This window comes from Canis aureus, chromosome 4 (genome assembly GCF_053574225.1).
Source record: "Canis aureus isolate CA01 chromosome 4, VMU_Caureus_v.1.0, whole genome shotgun sequence".
Lineage (NCBI taxonomy): Eukaryota > Metazoa > Chordata > Mammalia > Carnivora > Canidae > Canis > Canis aureus.
The window spans coordinates 56556491-56572038 of record NC_135614.1 but is presented as its reverse complement, the minus strand read 5'-3'; the positions used below and the strand labels follow the sequence as shown (position 1 = coordinate 56572038).

The window sequence follows — 15548 nt, the reverse complement described above, 5'->3', positions numbered from 1 at the left end:
TAAAATCCCACAAGAAAACAGGATTTTCCACCCTGGGCCTATGAAATGAAAGTTGTTAGTGTGTTGTGTGTGTGTGTGTGTCTCTGTGTGTGTGTCTGCCTCTGTATCTGCGTTTGTCTCTGTCTGTGCATGGGTTGCTGTGTACCTATATGTCCTTGTATGTATCTCATTGTGTGTCTGTGTGTATGCATCTATGTGTGTGCATCTATTTGTGTCTCTCTGTGTGTCCTCCTGAGTCTTTGCCTCTGTATCTCTGTCTCTTTCTCTTAGCGTTTGTGTGTATATCTCTTTCTATGTGGTTATCTCTTTCTATATATAGGTTTCTGTGTGTAGGTACATCCTGGTCTGCATGAGTATATGTATGCACATGCACATGTGTGAGGGTATCTCTTTCTGTGTGTATGTGGGTATCCTGGTCTGCGTGAGTATGTGTGTATATGTAGGCATGCACATGTGCAGCTGTATGTGTGTGTGAGCTCTGGGGAGCTAAGGGAGCTTACTTGAAGCTAAGGCTCTGTCACCTGGGAGATGCAGAAGAATCTGAGGCAGTGTGGTGTTGTAGGAGGGGTGTGGAATGGCAACTAGGCAGCCTGGATGTTCAACCTAGTTTTTTCTCTCACCCACTAGGTGATTTCCTGATTCATTTCAACTCTCTGGGCCTTAGTTCTTTTGGAGATAATACTACTTGCTTAACCTAGCTCACAGGGATTTTCTGAAAATGAAATAGTAATGTAATTTAGAATGCTTTCAAAAAAGTTAAAAGCACAATAAAAAGAAAGACATTAAATGGATTATCATTTGACTTGATTCAGAGAAGGCTTCTATGTTCAAGATGTACACGGAAAGGGTACTTTTGATTCATATCTAAATCTTTGATAGATTACAGGACTTGAGCTAAGTGTGTAGCTACATGGGAAGTGGGGAGAAAATCTGCTTAATTTAAGTAGAGCATTGTGTTCTAGATGAGCAGAGGCAAAGACAGCTCATTTTGGATGCAGGTCCTGATCAGTTAATGGTGGCTGCCTGGAACATGATGTACAAGAACTTTCAGAAGTCACATCCTGGTAAGAGTGACCAGAGCACTGGTGGTGCCTGAGGAAGAGGGACATGCAGCATGCTGGCCAGGGGCTTATCACCCCTCCCAGAGCTGGGAGGAGTCCGTATCAGACTTGCAGACTGACACAGGCTGGTGTATTGGATTTTCTGAAAGTATAATCTCTGTAAGTCTTGAAGTTAGTTAGCTTCCCTTCTCTCATGTCACCTTGGTGCTGCTTCATAGTTGGATTTGACAAAAATTTGTTTTTGTTATATGAAAGTGTCAGTGACTTTATGTTAATTCCTGTATAGATTTATGCAAAATGATTTAAAGTTAAGGCCTTACTGGAATTGGGGAAATAGAGATGGTTTAAGTTGTCACCATGAGTGTGAGGCATCTTTCATACTCTGCCACTTTAATGTCACCTCTCTGGCTAGGTTTTCTCACAAGTTAAAAAAATTTTTGATTTTTAGAATCAGTTTTTCATTTCTGCAAACAAACAAACAAACAAACAAACAAGAAACAACCCAATATTGTATTTGGAATTTTGATAAGGATTGCATTGAATTTTAGATCATTTTGGGAAGTATTGCTATCCTAACAGTATCAAGTTTTTCTAATCTATGAACATGGGATGTCATTCCATTTATTTGTGCTTTCTTTCATTTGAACAACGTTTTATAGTTTTCAGTGTATAGCTCTTTTTCCTATTTGGTTAAGTTCCTTAGTATTTTATTCTTTTTTATGCTATTATAAATGGAATTGTTTTCTTAATTTCCCTTTTGGATTGTTCGTTGTTGGTGCATAAAAATGAAACTGATCTTTAGATGTTGAAAAAAAAATTCTCTGATTTTTTACTTGTTCCCTAGAGTCCACCTGAACTCAAGAAAGTTAGAGACAAATGGCACTGGAGAAACCCCTAACACTTCTGTTTTTGTGCCTTGTCTGTTAAATATTTCCTTGCCTTCCCATCCCTTACTCTGTGAAGCTTCATTGGTCTTCCCCGTGATAGCTTCATGACTCAGCGCATGTTGCAGGGACTTAATTTTCTTTTCTAATGCTCCTTCACCTAGCCCTTTTGACTTGAGTGTATAAATTCCTTCTCCCTTTTTCTGAGTGAATAATTGCTGTTATTTTGTGTAGGTGAGCATGTATGAGTGTGTGTTGGTCTCAGCTATCAGTCACCTCTACTATTGATTCCACACGAAAGTCGATAAGGAGAGAAATGCTGTTTAAATAGGTTTCATGCATCTTTTTTTAAATTTTGGGGAATTAGAGCCAGAAATGAGGCTGACAACGGAATGATTAGGGAACTGGACATTGTTTTTTAAGACGGTGTTTGATTTTATTCAGTACTTTATGCTATTCTCTAGGCACTAGGGATATGATGAGAACATGGACAAAACTGATCCCTTTTTTTGTTTTATTGGAGAGAGATACAACTTAATACACAACTGCAAATGGATACTGCACTGGGCTATGAGCATGTGCAGCAGGGGCGTATAAAATATCTAAGGCTGAGGGCATGGGTGATGGGCAAGGATGGCTTCTAGAGAAGAGTCTTGTTTTAGCTAAGGCCAAAGCAATGAGGCAGACATTGCTAATACAAAAGGAGAAACAGCACATGTAAAGCACTGGAGCATGGAGAGAGTTGGCACATGCAAGGAATAGGGACATGTTCAGAGAGGCTTGAGTGTGAGGTGTGATAGAGTGGAAATCTGGCTGTAGGGGTAACCAGGTCATATGACCTTGATGGATTCCTTAAAGACTTTATATCCAGGTGCTTGTTAATAACTTAGAGATCTTGTTAAAATGCAGATTTAGATTCAGAAGGTCTGGGGTGAAACCTGAGATCCTGCATTTCTAACAGGCTCCCAGGTGATAACGGTGCTGCTGGCCCATGGTCCACTTTGAGTAGCAAGCTTTCTGATGTATCATAAGGGCAATGGGAAAATCATGGGAAAGTTTTAGGTAAGGAGAATTAAATAGCCTCTTTGTGTGGTACGAATATACCATTTCCAGCAGTGTGATGAAAGGAAAATGGAAATCAGTGAAGTGGTGGTGATGGTAGGGAAGCATGTGAGCAGTCATGTGAGACTTGTCAAGTGAGGTAGTGCCAGTGGACATGTGGGCATTGCCTGTGACCCATTTCTTAACCCTGTCCTGCTCAGCTTCCTACAGTAATAGTGCTGTCCATCTGCCTTCTTCATTGGACAGTGGCTCCTTTGTGGTGGGGATTAGGCCGCATAGGGCACGGCAGCACCACATAGCCTTAACAGTACAAGCCTTGGAGTCACTTGAGTATGGATTCAAGTTCTAACTCCATTACTTCCTAGTTGCTTACCCTTTCAGAGACTCCCATGCCACATCCACCACAGATGGAGAATAATACCTGCCACACTGTTAAGAGAATAAATGAGATAATGTAAATAAAGAGCTTAGCCCTATGCCTGACATTCACTGATTCATAAAAATACATGATGAGTACTTACTTCAACCTGTTAGGCTTTGGGGATTCAGCAATAAACAAAGTAGATTTGGTCTCTGCCCTCTTGGAATGCTTGATAAATTGTAGTAGTAACTGTTTATTATTCTCAGCAATAACTCTCTACTGCTAGCCCATTTGTTTTATGTGTGGAGACTGAGCATGAAGCTCCAGCAGTGACTTGTTTGTACAGTAAGCCCCCAACACCTTCTAGAACAAGCTGTGGAGATGGACACTCTACACCATACATTCAATTTAATTGATCCTTCAAGCCCTGGCAGCACTTTCAGCTTAATCACCCACAACGCTGAAGCAAGGATACTTGAGGTCTAACATCATTTTCCAGCTCAGTAATCTCTATGTGGCTAATCCTACAACATTACATTTAACAGCTTTCAAAGGCTTGGAAGGGTGTGTGCATGGCTTATCCTTAACCAGTGGCTAGATATGATCCAAAAACCCCATGTGAAATAATTTCTTGGGTTTGGAGGCCATAGATTTTCAAATGAGGAACTGAACTGCTGAACCCTTGAGGGGGAAGACAAAATGTAAGAGGAATATGAAGGTGGCAGGGGAAAGAAAAATGATTGATTGGTAGTTTTTGGCATGGAGGATGTGACCTCAACATTGGTGGGCTTTATATAGTCTGTCACAAGAGGTCCAGCTACAAAGGATCCTGGCTGTAAATATTTTGGTTACATAAGCAAATGGGAATTTAATGGAAGCTATGGGAAGTGGATCCCATAGTGAGAAACTATGGGAGGTTCACAGGTTATAAGACAGGCTGTTGTAACAGCTTTGGGAAAGGGCAGGAACCAAACAGGACTCAAGAAAGACTGGGCAATAGGAGCAACAGCACTGCTTTGTGGTGATAAGAGGCTGACTTATCTACTGGCTGATAACGGTCAACTCTTCTCTGCAGCAAGGGAAGGACTTAAAAGTCCAGATATTGTTCTAGACTCAGGGTCCTTTAGAAAAAGATCCAACTCGTTGAGGATAGGATGTAGGTCTACTCCTTGGCAGTTTTGACAGTGGAGAGACGAAGGTTCTGGTGCTTTAGCTTTTATATTAGGAGGTGGGCACCTGGAATTACCCTCCCTCCATTATATACAATGGTGTGAAGGTAAATCTCCAAAAGGAAACTGGAGTGTTATTAAGATGGAGGAATTGGATATAGGCATTTGTAGCATGTGAAATGATAGGGTTGATTACTTATTAGTGAAGAGTGAACTTTATACTGTTTTTTCCTTTGAAGTTTGTTTAAATATATTTTGCCTTTCTGGGATCTTCCAGGCAGCTCCTCCATCATCCATGTTCCTGTCATGCTTTATTTCTCTTCATTAGCTCTTTCACACTGCATTGTGTGTATCTGTTCATGAGGCCATTTCTGAAATAGCCTGAGAGTTCTCAGGGACAAGGACTGTGCATTCTTATGCCTGGCAAAGTGCTTAATATATAGAAAACATCTGATGAATTATAGTTTACTGAAATATGTATATGTGGGTATCTTACTGGGAATATGATCAGAGGCAGCTAGGAATTTTAAGGGGTACATTTTTGTGGAAAATATTTAAACATCATTTTGTAGCATGTGCGTGTTTAAAACCCACTCCACAAGGGCGTGTAGCCTTGAAAGCACAGGGTCATAGAGAATAAAGCACTGGGATTTATGTACCTTGTGTATTTTGGCTTTTATTCACTTGATGACTTGAGGAATATTTTCTTTCACAAAAACCTTCTTGGGATCCCTGGGTGGCGCAGCGGTTTAGCACCTGCCTTTGGCCGAGGGCGCAATCCTGGAGACCCGGGATCGAATCCCACATCGGGCTCCCAGTGCATGGAGCCTGCTTCTCCCTCTGCCTATGTCACTGCCTCTCTCTCTCTCTCTCTGTGTGGCTATCATAAATAAATAAAAATTAAAAAAAAAAACAAAAAAAAACTTCTTTACATAGGAAAGTTCTCTGCCTCGTTTAAATTAGTTTCCTTGCCTTGTTTAGTCTCTTTAATCTGGAGACACATTATCCTGCTCCCCAGGATATTTTGTACTTTTGCAAACCCTGTGGTCATTCCTGGGGTCCAGCTCCATGCTTCTAAAATGAAACTTGAATTGTTTGGGGCATCTGCAGACCTGGTAAATTTAGCTGCAATGGCCAAGTACAAATGAGTTCTTTCAGAATAGACTTTTACTCCTAGATAGATAATCCCATGTATACGTAGGTGCAGAATTTTCAGATTCTGGATTTTATAATAAAATTAGATTCTTCTATCCCTTCCCTTCCCCTTTAGTGATATGATTGGTAAAGATTGTGGAGAATGGAGACCTTGGTGATCATCAACTTCTACCTCCTTGTTCTAGGCAAAGCAGGCAATGAAAACTGACTGACTGTTATAAGGAGAGAAGAAGTGTGTTGAAAGAGCACAGGGCAACCCTAACAATAACCTGAAAGCCTGCAGAGCTGGGGAGGACCAAGCTAGAATTTCAGACAGACTCCAGTCACAGAATTAGATTGGTAAGTTTCCTGTGCCTGCTGCCCCTGACCTGGACACCACAGACCGTTGGGGTGTGGTCACATACTGACATCACTCATGGTATTTTTTGCTACCACTTAGCTTCAGGAATAAATTTTTCATAGTCTCTGCTTCTCTGCATCTGTAGTTGTTATTTCAAAGTCTTGGGTGGGACTGTCTGAGCAGATGGGCCTCGGCCCTTTCCCATATCATACTTTCAAGGAAAACTGGGAAGGCAAGCATCCCCACATTTTCAGGCTCTGCCTCCTAATAAGCTACTTATGGTGGAGGGAATTCTCCAAACAAGGAAAAAGAATTTCATTGTCTGGGTCACCAAAATACAAATGCTTATGACATTTCATTTTAAGCTATTTTTGGTAATAAAAAAATCATCTATTTGATATTTTAGTTCTACTATTAAAATGTTTTGTTGGTTCAACACAACCACATGGATGGATGGAGGACCATGACAGAATTCATTCTCTCTATCATGTCCTTGAGTATCTGATGTAATGTCCTTGGCTACAAGACAACGTTATATAGAATTTACGCAAAAGGTTTTAATCCAGGCTTTGCCACTTACTAGACTTGGAAGACAGTACGTAATCTCTCTCAGCCTCAGTGTCCTCATTTATAAAATGGACATTACCTTTACCTCATATTTTGAGTTCTTAGAAGATGACATCCATAAATCTCTTGGGATAGTGCTAAGCATATAATAGTCCTTAGTAAGTGATAGTTATCATGGCTAACTTAGAGAAACTTGAGTTTGAGTACTGGCCGGAAGAGTCAGAATGCAAGGCCTGCTGATGTCCAGAATGTACCAGACACATACCTTCAAGGCTAATCTGGGGGAAGAGGTCATAATGAAAGCTAAAATAGGTGACCTCTATCAAGGAGATGGGGAAATTCCCAAATGCACCTGGCCAAAGGTGCTTGAGAATACAATCTGCTTTCAAATATAATTAGATAGGAAAAGGCCCAGTGATCTTCAGCTGTAGACCTACCTTGAGGCCCCATGTGCTTAGTTTAGGAAAAGATTAGAGATTAGGCATTGCAGGGGAAAATGTTTATTTTCAGCTCACAGACTTTTTGCAGGGGAACTTCTTTGCAGAACTCAAAAGGCGGATGTTCTCAGATACAGATGATCTCAACAACCTTTATTTAGGTTGGAAAGTCATCAATCTTTGGATCCATGCATATTTCTATTTTTGTTCCAGTTATCCAGCAAATAATAAATAGAGTTTTATTTCTGCTAAGTGCTAATTTAAGAAGCATCTCTTTGAAAAGCTACTTATTGGGTAAAAATATGAAAGATACAGTCAGTGCATAGGAAATGATCTGGTGGTGTTGGATGATTCACCTCTTCAGGTATGCTATCAGTTTTATTATTATTTAGCATTTTTTTTGCTAAATTAGGAATGAGAATGAATCACCCAAAAAAGAAAGAAAGATTCTAAGAGATGCACCTACATTGTTTCCTCATAACTAAGGATCATTTGAGTTTATGTAAGATGTTATTTCAGAGTTAACACATCACCTCTAAATGTGCCTTGCTTAAAGCTGGGTTGATTGTAAAAAGCACCATTTAGATGTTTCCATGGAGGGATTAAAGGCAGAATATGTACATACTGGTCACCCAGGGAGAGGTTGATATGGTCATTTACCTTTTTAATGGAAGTAGGGAATGTAATTAACAACCATTTGCATGTAACAATTGATTATTTCATGGTGGTGACAATGATTCATCCCTCCTTCCTATAGCAACTAGATGAAAATTAAACCCAGGTCTTATGACTCTCAGGCAACTATAGAATATGCAATTCACAATTTATCCCATCTATGTCCCAGTAGCTCACCTTCCTGTGTTTTTTTTTAATATTCATCTTCCTGTTTCAAGCAGCAGTTTTCACTCTGCATTGCTTTTCACGAGGGGCTCCCTAATTTACAGAGGGAACTTGGTTAGCTCACTGAAGGCAAATAGGTTTCAACTTGACATTGATTGGTAGTGGCTTCTAAATCAAGTTTCCTCTAGGCATGGCTGAGGGGGGGAAGGAAGGCAGAGCTTGATTAGTAATGCCTGACGTGTGTTAGAGGGACAGAGTGTCATTCGTTTTGCCATCCTCCACTGGGACGAAGATTGCAAGATTAGGAATTGGGTCTGGTATTGGCTTAGCCATAATGCACTATGAGACTTTGGACAAACCTCAGCCTTACGGTTTTCTTACATGCCACTTTGGAGGAAGGGAGATAAATAGTCTATTATACAAAGTTCACAAGTCTGTCATAAGATCAAAGAAGATTTAAAAGGATAGAAATCTCTATAATATATTGTTACATTCCCATTCTGAAGGATATACAGATCTATGTATATTAGATTTGGAGCTCTACTGTAAATATATTTATTTATTTTACAAGTGTGGAAGGAATAAGGAAAGGAAAGTTTGGAGTCCTTGAGTGGAAATGGGAGAGCTATAAGGCCTTTCTGCATGAAGGGCCTTAGATATTACCTAGAAAAGCAGTTTCAATTTTTTAAAAAAATCTAAGGGACTCCCTTTCCCACAATCCTTTATGGTACCCAATACCATAAATACAATAAACCAGTAAGTGGTGATATTCTATTTGAAGCTCCTTATTTCTCATGAGGCTTCCCAGATTCTTGGTGTGGCATAGGCACTATCAGATATGTTTGAATTCTCATAGGTGCCCCATATATCTTCAGAAAGTGGTAATGAAAAATTTCCCAGCCTTACCAATGGTGCGTTGGGCTTTGGGCTCCAGTGTGTATATGACCAAATTCCCCCCATTGAGGCAAGAAACAAAGGTACTTGTTTGACTGAAATCTGAATGACATAATGCCTGGTGTGGGGGAAAAAAAAGATTTATATGTGAGAGGAAGCCCGCTTGTAATTGTATTATAAACATCAGGGCATAAAAATCAGCTGTTCCACTTGTAAAAGCCTTGAGGGTATTGAGTTGTTCATAGTGCATCTTAGCCCTTAATACTATCCATTCATCCATCCAACAAGTATTTACTGAGCATCTACTGTCTATCAGACATTCTACACTGGGGATATAATTCCAGGTAAAACAAATGAGGTCCTTGTTTTCACAGAACATATGTTTTGTTGGGAGAGACTGAATAAACAAAGATAAAAACATAAATTTAGATGGTGATTGTGCGATGAGAACAGCATTTTCATACAAAGGAAGTGAGGGTAGGCCTTAGAGACAGCAAGTTCTACATAGTTGTTATATGAATCAATAAAGGCTTTTTATTGGTCATCAATGGCCCCAGACCACAGGTTGACAGTAGATACTCTTAAGAATATAAAGAATAGAACCAGATCAGTTGTAATTTTATCATTCCCGTGAGGCATAAGAGAAACTTCATTTACCTGATTGAATGGGAGTTTGGCTTAGAGGATTGTGGCGAGAGCTCTTTATTTCCTTATGTTTTGGAGCTCCTTGGCAATGTTTCTGTACCTACAGCAATGTCGTAAAAGCTCCTCAGTCTTCCGGGTAACGGAGCACAGAGGAGTTGCCTCGGGAATTTATGGCTGCCGGAGAAGGGGCACTGCAATAGCCAACTCATAACAAAGTAACTTTAATAAATTTTGTTGACTGAGGAAAGGCAAAGTATTTTACAGATCTAGAAAACAAATCGGAATGGGTAGGACTCAGAGCTGGAGAAAGTGGTTACAGGAGAGAACTCAAATTTGAGAGGAAGGGAAGGGCAAGAAGCAATCAGACAAATGGAGAAGCTCAAGGAACCAAACAGAGGATGCAAACCTGGATTCATTTGGACCATGTTGCCCACCCCTTATGTGGGAATGAAAGTGGAAATAAACTATCCCCGGTGAAACCTGTTTCAAAAATGCAGAGTTCACAAAAAGAACCATCAATCTGACCCCAAAATAGAGACGCCTTAGATTTGAGGCATTTCTCATTTGTGCTCCTTGAAAAATCAACTGGTAGTGTCCACAGAGACAATGTTACAGAGTTGTGACATATCTTTCCTGTGCAGAGAGCCTGCGCCATCCTCTTCTTCACAGCCTGGCGGGGGTGGGGGGGGGGTGGGGGTGGGGGTGGGGGAGGGTGTCTCTGTAGGTCCAGGCCTTCAGCTGAGAGGGGAGAGAGGAGATAAGTGCCTTTTTCCTCTTCCTGTCAGCCCGGCCAGCTGGAGGGGCCCCTCAACTCTGGCACATCCTGCTGTTGTACAGGCAGGGAGGCTGGCAGGGATATAATTACAGGTAAAACCAGGTCTTGGGACTTGAGTGTTTAGCCTTGTCTGGCCTGCCAGTAGAGGCAAACCTGAGGGCCAGTGGGGGGCGCCTGACAGGAGGGAAAAGCAGTTGTTCTGGCTTCCCCTTACCTTTCAAATGTGGTCAAATTTCATTATATCTCACCCTAACACTGTGAAACTCCAGAACATTCTGAAGCCCCCAGAGCCTGTGGGGTATTAAAGCATTTGGATTCACCAAACTATTTCCCCTCTCCTTATTTAGCAGTCTCCTGTATCCTGCTGTGTTCTCTTGTGAGGCCTTGTTGGTATTTCTCATCACTTTGCCTGCCCTATATTCTTGGATTTCCCTGTGAGGCCTGCCCTCCTAGGATTAGAGTCTCTGCTTGGCCACCTCCTATTCATCCCTGGGGACCCTCAACCAGGTTTCCTGCTTCTCCCGCTCTGCTTCCCCAATCCGAGCACTTACCTGACCACACATGTGTTTAATTTTCTGTGTTCTCTCTCTTTAAGGGTTGTGGAAGCAGAGGAGTATCTGTCTTGCTTCCCTTCACCTCTGCAGAGCCTGGCCCAGTGCTGGGTATTCACTCACTTGCCCAGTGAATGCATCATTGGCCTGTCCATTCCATGGCCGGCTGTTCTCTATTTAATTTCCACATCTGTAAAATCAAACACCTTTGTAAATTCATATCACAGAATTTCCTTGAGGGCCAAATAAAGTGATAAACATTCTTTTAAAGGGTACAAAAGGCTGTGTAGAGCTGTAAGGTTGTGTTAAATGTTCTGTGTGACATCGAGTGGAAAGATGATGTCCAAGGCACCCCTTTTGTTTGTTGTCTGTTTCTGCTCTTCAGACACAACTGCGTGTCAGCATCTAATCAGTGCTGTCTTTTCAGAGGGAAGATTGACAGACACGAGCTCTCCTCTCTGCTCCTGTCAGGATAATGGGCATCTACTGAGGCACTCATCTTAATTTATCTAATAGAGGGCATTTGCCTCCTGCAAACTTATTGTTTTGATTTATTCAGCAGGCTTGCCATGATGAAGGTGTCCTCTTTGTTAGTTAGATAAAGACTGGCCTTTTCTTTCTTGAGGTGAATGACTGATTATATATATATATATATACATTTTTTTTTTTTTTACCACTCAGGCAGGCTAGTTGGATGGTCTCTATCCAGAGACCAACATGGTCTGATTTAATATCCAAATCTCTTTGTAAAAGGCTTGATGCTACTGAGATTAAATCTAGGACTCACCAATGGACACAAGGGATGAGAGGATAGATGATTCACATCAACTCATTATAAAGTGGAGTTGTTTCATAGAGGGGCCTGGAGGCAGGATGGGGTGTCTCTGGAGGTGAGGGGAGTGTTTCACACCAGAGATGGTCACACACAGGTTGGATGGTTACTGAGCTAGGTGCTGGGAAGAGACTTCCCCAACACCTGGAGATGTGGGTTCTAATCCTGTTTTAACAAAAACAACAGCAGCAACATAGAAGTGGTAGTTAATTCTTACCAATTGCTTACTTTGTGCCAGCAGGGAGCATGCCATTTTGTTTGCACTGCCTTACTTTTCACAAAGGCACAGTTAGGTGTTCATTACCCCCTTTGCTGCTCTCTTGCTGTGTGACTTTGGATCAATCACTTTACCTCTCTGAGCATCAGTTACCCCATTTTAAAAAGTTGAACTAGATAGCCCCTCTAGCTTGGTCACATGATTCTCCCTGCACTCCCCTTTATCTATATATAAAAACCAAATAGAGGCCTAAGGATCAAGTTTCAATTTTCAAAGAAATAGGCCCATTGACACCAAACAAGGGGCAGTGAAAGAGGAGAGTGGAGCTCTGTCTGATAATTGGGCCCTTATTCTGGTCTGGGCCTGTTTACGTACTTGCTGGCCTAGAATAACTATCTCTTATTCTCAGAATGTTTCTTCTCTTTTGGTTTGAAACCAAAAAGCCTAAGGATAGATAGATTCAGGCAAAGATCTAAGAGTATCTCTGATTCCTGGATGAATCCAGGTGTTTGGCTTCTGACCCATCCAGATAGAATGTGAGGCCAGGCAAGGACTCAGCCAAGATGTGGTGCATAATCCTTGAGTGATGCAGGTGGGGGATGGGGGTGAGGAGGAGTATTTTATCACTGACAGTGCTTAGAATCGCTGGAGTATGGTGAAAATAAAATCAGACTGACTTTTGTTGGTTTTAAATTCTCTAAAGATAATGCTCCCCTTTAATTCCTGCACGGGGCCAGTTGCTCCTACTGCCTGTGTCCTGGTGCTTGGGGAATAGGGGCAAGGAGGAGTGGTTTATGGGATCCAGGGACTGAGCAAACTGCTCTTAGAGACTCCAAGATCTGCCTGGATTTTCTTAACTAGGAGTCTGAACAAGGGAATTCATCATTCTTTTAGCATTCAATAACATTTGTTGAAGCACCTACATCATAATAGATCCTGCACATTATATATGTAGCATCATTTAATTTCATCATCATATTTAATCCTTTAAAACAGGGAACATTCCTACAGATGAGGAATTCAAGCTCAGAAGTATGAGTACTTTGCACAGTTGAGCTTGGATCTGAAGCTCAAATATTTCTCCCAAATCTGTGTATATCTGATCTGTAAGGCTGCCCCTCATCGAAGCTCTGTGACTGTTTAGGTCTTCACTGGCTTTGTTGCATATAGTATAGTTGGAGCTCAATGCTTCCCTCAGACTGAGTTAAGACCAGAACAGAGGAGTCAGGATGGTGGGCCTGCCTGTGTTGTCATGGATACCTTGCCACCAGGGACATTAGTGGAAAGAAAGCTAAGGCCAAATATTGTAGCATTGGAAATGAGAACTAAGTAAGGCCTTGAACTTGGCTTTTCAACATGTGGTCTGAGGAGAAGTTCTTGTTTGTTTTTTTTTTTTTTTTTTTTGGTGAGAATTTTTAATTTTTTAAATTTTTTAAAATTTATTTTTTTAATTGGAGTTCAATTTGCCAACAGATAGCATAACACCCAGTGCTCATCCCGCCAAGTGCCCCCCTCAGTGCCCATCACCCAGTCACCCTAACCCCCTGTCCACCTCCCCTACCACTACCCCTTGTTCATTTCCCAGAGTTAGGTGTCTCCTTCACTGATATTTGTCACCCTCGCTGATATTTTCACTCATTTTCTCTCCTTTCCCTTTATTCCCTTTCACTAATTTTTATATTAGCCAAATGAATGAGACCATATAATGTTTGCCCTTTTCCGATTGACTTATTTCACTCAGCATAATACCCTCCAGTTCCATCCATGTAGAAGCAAAAGGTGGGTATTTGTCGTTTCTAATGGCTGAGGAACATTCCATTGTATACATAGACCACATTTATTTTTTATTTTTTATTATTATTTTTATTTATTTATTTTTTAATAATTTATTTTTTATTGGTGTTCAATTTGCCAACATACAGAATAACACCCAGTGCTCATCCCGTCAAGTGCCCCCCTCAGTGCCCATCACCCATTCACCCCCACCCCCCCCTCCTCCCCTTCCACCACCCCTAGTTCGTTTCCCAGAGTTAGGAGTCTTTATGTTCTGTCTCCCTTTCTGATATTTCCTACCCATTTCTGCTCCCTTCCCTTCTATTCCCTTTCACTATTATTTAAATTCCCCAAATAAATGAGACCATATAATGTTTGTCCTTCTCCGATTGACTTACTTCACTCAGCATAATACCCTCCAGTTCCATCCATGTTGAAGCAAATGGTGGATATTTGTTATTTCTGATGGCTGAGTAATATTCCATTGTATACATAAACCACATCCTCTTTATCCATTCATCTTTTGATGGACACCGAGGTTCCTTCCACAGTTTGGCTATTGTGGACAATCCTGCTATAAACATTGGGGTGCAGGTGACCTGGCGTTTCATTGCATCTGTATCTTTGGGATAAATCCCCAGCAGTGCAATTGCTGGGTCGTAGGGCAGGTCTATTTTTAACTCTTTGAGGAACCTCCACACAGTTTTCCAGAGTGGCTGCACCAGTTCACATTCCCACCAACAGTGCAAGAGCACTTTCTCCACATCCTCTACCACATTTGTTGTTTCCTGTCTTGTTAATTTTCCCCATTCTCACTGGTGTGAGGTGGTATCTCATTGTGGTTTTGATTTGTATTTCCCTGATGGCAAGTGATGCGGAGCATTTTCTCATGTGCTTGGTGGCCATGTCTATGTCTTCCTCTGTGAAATTTCTGTTCATGTCTTTTGTCCATTTCATGATTGGATTGTTTGTTTCTTTGCTGTTGAGTTTAATAAGTTCTTATAGATCTTGGAAACTAGCCCTTTATCTGATACGTCATTTGCAAATATCTTCTCCCATTCTGTAGGTTGTCTTTCAGTTTTGTTGACTGTTTCTTTTGCTGTGCAGAAGCTTTTTATCTTGATGAAGTCTCAATAATTCATTTTTGCTTTTGTTTCTCTTGCCTTCATGGATGTATCTTGCAAGAAGTTGCTGTGGGCAAGTTCAAAAAGGGTGTTGCCTGTGTTCTCCTCTAGGATTTTGATGGAATCTTGTCTCACATTTAGATTTTTCATCCATTTTGAGTTTATCTTAGTGTATGGTGCAAGAGAGTGGTCTAGTTTCATTCTTCTGCATGTGTCCAATTTTCCCAGCACCATTTATTGAAGAGACTGTCCTTTTTCCAGTGCATAGTCTTTCCTGCTTTGTCGAATAGTAGTTGACCATAAAGTTGAGGGTCGACTTCTGGATTCTATTCTGTTCCATTGATCTATGTGTCTGCTTTTGTGCCAATACCACACTGTCTTGATGATCACAGCTTTGCAGTACAACCTGAAATCTGGCATTGTGAACCAGCCCCAGCTCTGGTTTTCTTTTTTAATACTCCTCTGGCTATTCAAGGTCTTTTCTGATTCCACACAAATCTTAAGATGATTTGTTCCAACTCTCTGAAGAAAGTCCATGGTATTTTGATAGGGATTGCATTAAATGTGTAAATTGCCCTGGGTAGCATTGACATTTTCACAATATTAATTCTTCCAATCCATGAGCATGGAATATTTTTCCATCTCTTTGTGTGTTCCTCAATTTCTTTCAGAAGTGTTGTGTAGTTTTTAGGGTATAGATCCTTTACCTCTTTGGTTAGGTTTATTCCTAGGTATCTTATGCTTTTGGGTGAAATTGTCAAAGGGATTGACTCCTTAATTTCTCTTTCTTCAGTCTCATTGTTAGTATATAGAAATGCCACTGATTTCTGGGCATTGATTTTGTATCCTGCCACACTGCTG

At 41.0% G+C, this 15548-nt stretch overlaps 1 long non-coding RNA gene across 1 annotated transcript in view; it reads left to right on the top strand.

The window, feature by feature from the left end:
• Positions 1–1088: 1088 nt before the first annotated feature.
• Positions 1089–15548, top strand: part of LOC144311898 (uncharacterized) — a 65850-nt gene continuing 51390 nt past the window's right edge. The window contains exons 1-2 of the long non-coding RNA XR_013377386.1: positions 1089–1220; positions 5878–6031. This is a non-coding gene — a long non-coding RNA (uncharacterized LOC144311898). The remainder of the gene's footprint in view (positions 1221–5877; positions 6032–15548) is intronic.